The sequence below is a fragment of the Sapajus apella genome, unplaced genomic scaffold (genome assembly GCF_009761245.1).
Source record: "Sapajus apella isolate SASKATOON/1434 unplaced genomic scaffold, GSC_monkey_1.0 scaffold83, whole genome shotgun sequence".
Lineage (NCBI taxonomy): Eukaryota > Metazoa > Chordata > Mammalia > Primates > Cebidae > Sapajus > Sapajus apella.
Window position 1 is genome coordinate 674,549 of NW_022437023.1, and position 3,788 is coordinate 678,336.

General features: G+C 41.8%; 1 non-coding gene across 1 annotated transcript; it reads left to right on the forward strand.

The window, feature by feature from the left end:
- The first annotated feature begins 299 nt into the window (after window positions 1-299).
- LOC116533747 lies at window positions 300-410 on the forward strand. Its single transcript, XR_004261429.1, has one exon. It is a non-coding gene; the product is annotated as a U6 spliceosomal RNA (small nuclear RNA).
- The last annotated feature ends 3,378 nt before the right edge of the window (window positions 411-3,788 follow it).

Genomic DNA, 3,788 nt, shown 5'->3' on the forward strand with positions numbered 1-3,788 from the left:
TGGGGGGGGCGCCTTGGCTGTGTGGCAGTGCCAGTGTTGTGAAAGCGCTCGCTGTTTAGCCAGCTAGGGAAGGAAATGTCCAAAATGACCGAGACATCTCCTTCCTGGGGGAGTTAGGAGAAAACTCCGCTTCTCCAAGCTCGTGTGGCAAGGCCTGACGACTGTCAGGAAAGCCCGCAGACATCCCGGGGCTTAACTGTCTCTATGTGATGCTGTGCTTCAGTGGTCATGTTCCATGTCTGCTCTCGCGCCCTTCTTCTGCACCTGGTTTCTTTTTTTCTTAAAAGATAAGAATTAATGTGCTCGCTTCGGCAGCACATATACTAAAAAAAATTGGAACTATACAGAGAAGATTAGCATGGCCCCTGCGCAAGGATGACAAAAAAAAAAAGAATTAATAATAGTAATATAATCTTAATGTCCTTAATATTTCTGACATATACGCAAAGAGCATCGACGCATTAGCTTTTTTCCTCGCCTCTCCTACTTGAAAGTCTTGGGCCCCCTATCTTGAAGACACATGGTTTACCTGACCCTATCACCGACCACCATTGCCTCACCCTACCTTCCCTGCCCCCTGCTTTGTACTCAATAAAAGTCAGAGTGTCCTGGCACTCGGGGCCACTGCAGGTCTCCGCACTTTGGTTGGCAGTGGACCCCCGAGCCCAAACTCTCTTTTCTCTATCTCTTTGTCTGTGTCTGTTATTTCTACAGTTTCTCATTTCCGCACCAACAGGCAGGGGCTCACAAAACCCTATAGGGCTGGACCCTATATAAGAAATTCAATAGCAAGAGTTGTTGAAAACTAAAAATCTGATTTTTTTTCTTTAAGATGGGGTCACACTCTGTTGCCCAGGCTGGAATACTGTGCACAGTCATGGCTCACTGCAGCCTTCACCTCCCAGGCTCAAGCAATTCTCCCACCTCAGCCTCCCAAGTAGCTGGGACCACAGGCACATGCCACCATGCCCTGCTAATTCAGAAAAGCTTTTTCTAAAGACGGGGTCTCCCTATGTTTTCCAGATTTATTTCAAACTCCCAGGCTCAAGTGATCCTCCTGACTTGGCCTCCCAAAGTACTGGGATTACTGACATGAGCCACTGCACCCAGCCAAAAATCTGATTTTAAAATTGGCAAAGGGTCTGAAATAACGTTCCTCAAAAAGAAGACACACAAATGACCAACAGGTGTATAAAAAAATGTTCAATATTACTAATCATTAGAAATGCAAATTTAAACCACAGCGAGATATCACCTCTTACTGCTAAGATGGCTCTGATAAAAAAAATAAAAATAAAAATAAACAAAGAGATTACAAGTGGTGGCAAGGATATGGAGAGAAAAGGAAACTTCACACACTGTTGGTGGGAATGTGAATTTGTACACCTATTTTGGAAAACAGAATGGAGCTTTCTCAAAAAATTAAAAATATAACTATCATATGATCCAGTAGTTCCATTATCAGGTATATATCCAAAGAAATGAACTAAGTATACTGAAGAGATATCTGCATTCCCATATTCACTGCAGCATTATTTACAATAGCCAAGAATGGAATCAACCTAAGGTCCATCAATGAATAAATAAAGAGAATATGGTACATATACACAATGGAATACTATTCAGTCTTTAAAAAGAAGGAAATCCTGTCATCTGTGACAACATGGAAAAACCTAGAGGATATTATGCCAAATGAAATAAACCAGGCACAGAAAGACAAATAACACGGTTTCACTTATATGTGGAACCTAAAGAGTTCAGCCTGGAACTCAGCCAGGCATGGTGGCATGCCTATAGTCCCAGCTACTTGGGAGCCGAGCCAGGAGGATCTCCTGAATCCAGGACTTTGAGGCTTCAGTGAGCTGTGATCACACCACTGCACTCCAATCCAGGCAACAGAATGAGACCCTGACTCAAAATAAATAAATAAAATAAAATTCATTGCAGAAGCAGAGAATAGAACGGTGGTTACACAGGGGCTGGGGGTGTAGGGGACAGGGATTGGAGAGCTTTAGTCAAAGGATACAAAATTTGAGGAAGGTAGAATAAATTCAGGAGATCTATTGTATAACATGATGACTAGAGTTAATAACAATGCATTGTATACTTGAAAGTTGCTGGCCAGCTGCAGTGGCTGGTGTCTGAGATCCCAGCACTTTGCGAGGCTGAGGTGGGTGGATCGCTTGAGAACAGGAGTTGGAGAGCAGCTTGGGCAACATGGTGAAACCCCATCTCTAAAAAAAATCCAAAAATTGGCTGGGCACCGTGGCTCACCCCTGTAATCCCAGCACTTTGGGAAGTCGAGGTGGGTGGATCAGGAGGTTAGGAGATTGAGGACCATCCTGGCCAACATGGTGAAACCTCGTCTGTACTAAAAACTCCATCTTTACTAAAATACAAAAGATTAGCTGGGCATTGTGGTGCATGCCTGTAGTCCCAGCTACTCAGGAGGCTGAGGTGGAAGAGTGGCTTGAACTCAGGAGGCAGAGGTTGCAGTGAGCCAAGATCGCACCACTGCACTCCAGCCTGGTGATAGAGCGAGACTCTGTCTCAAAAAAAAAAAAAAAAAAAGATAGTATGTGAGATAACAGATATGGTAATTACTTTAGCCATTACACATACACACACACATACATATATATATACACACATCATGTTGTTACACCATAGATACAATTTTTATTTGTTAACCGTAAATAAATGGAAGCACAAACAATAAAGGAAAATACTGACACATGTGAACACGTTAAAACTTTTTTTTGAGATGGAGACTTGCTCTGTTACCCAGGCTGGAGTGCAATGGTTCAGTCTCGGCTCACTGCAGCCTCTGTCCCCCTGGTTCCAGCGATTCTCCTGCTTCAGCCCCCTGAGTAGCTGGGATTACAGGTGCACACCTCCATGCCCGTCCAATTTTTGTATTTTTAGTAGAGACAGTGTTTTGCCATGTTGGCCAGGCTGGTCTTGAACTCCTGACCTCAGGTGATCTGCCCACCTCAGCCTCCCAAAGTGCTGGGATTATAGGCATGAGCCACCACACCCAATCCACATTAAAACATTTTTAAGCTTTTATAAGGAATCATGTAAAGTAAAAGACAAGCCACAGACTTGTAAAATATTCACAACCTACATAAATAACAAAGGATTATATCCAGGATTTATAAAGAAATTTCAGATCCATATATGAAAAGGACAACGCAAGAGAATATGAGCAACAGCTGTGAATAGGCAAGTCGCAAAAGAGAAACCTAAATGGTCAATAAACATAAGAAAAGACGCTCAATTTAACCAGCAATGTAGAAATGCAAATCACAGCATGTGACACCATTTTACACACACGAAATCACCAAAATTAAAGTTACCCTAACACTGTTGACAAAAATGTGGGGCAATAGGAATGCCTATATTTTGTGTTGAAGTGTAAACAGATATAACAAATTTGAAGATAATTTTGGCACCAGTTAATGCTGAAACTGAATATTCCCTGTGACCCAGCACCCTTGCTTCTAGATCTATTCCTTAGAAAAACATTACTACACATGCACAAAAAGGCAAGGACACAAATGGTCTTTGCATTATCAAGTAATTGTCAAGAAAAAGTGGAAATAAGCTAACCGTCATTAAGTAAAGGAATGGATAAAGTATGGTTTGTTCTTATAATGGGATACAGCTAAATGAATATTTAGCAATGTAATGAGTAGGAAACTTGCAAAAATAGATGTTATATGATTTTATTTGTGTGAAGTTTTGTTTTGTTTTGTTTGTTTTGAGATGGAGTCTCACTCTGTTGC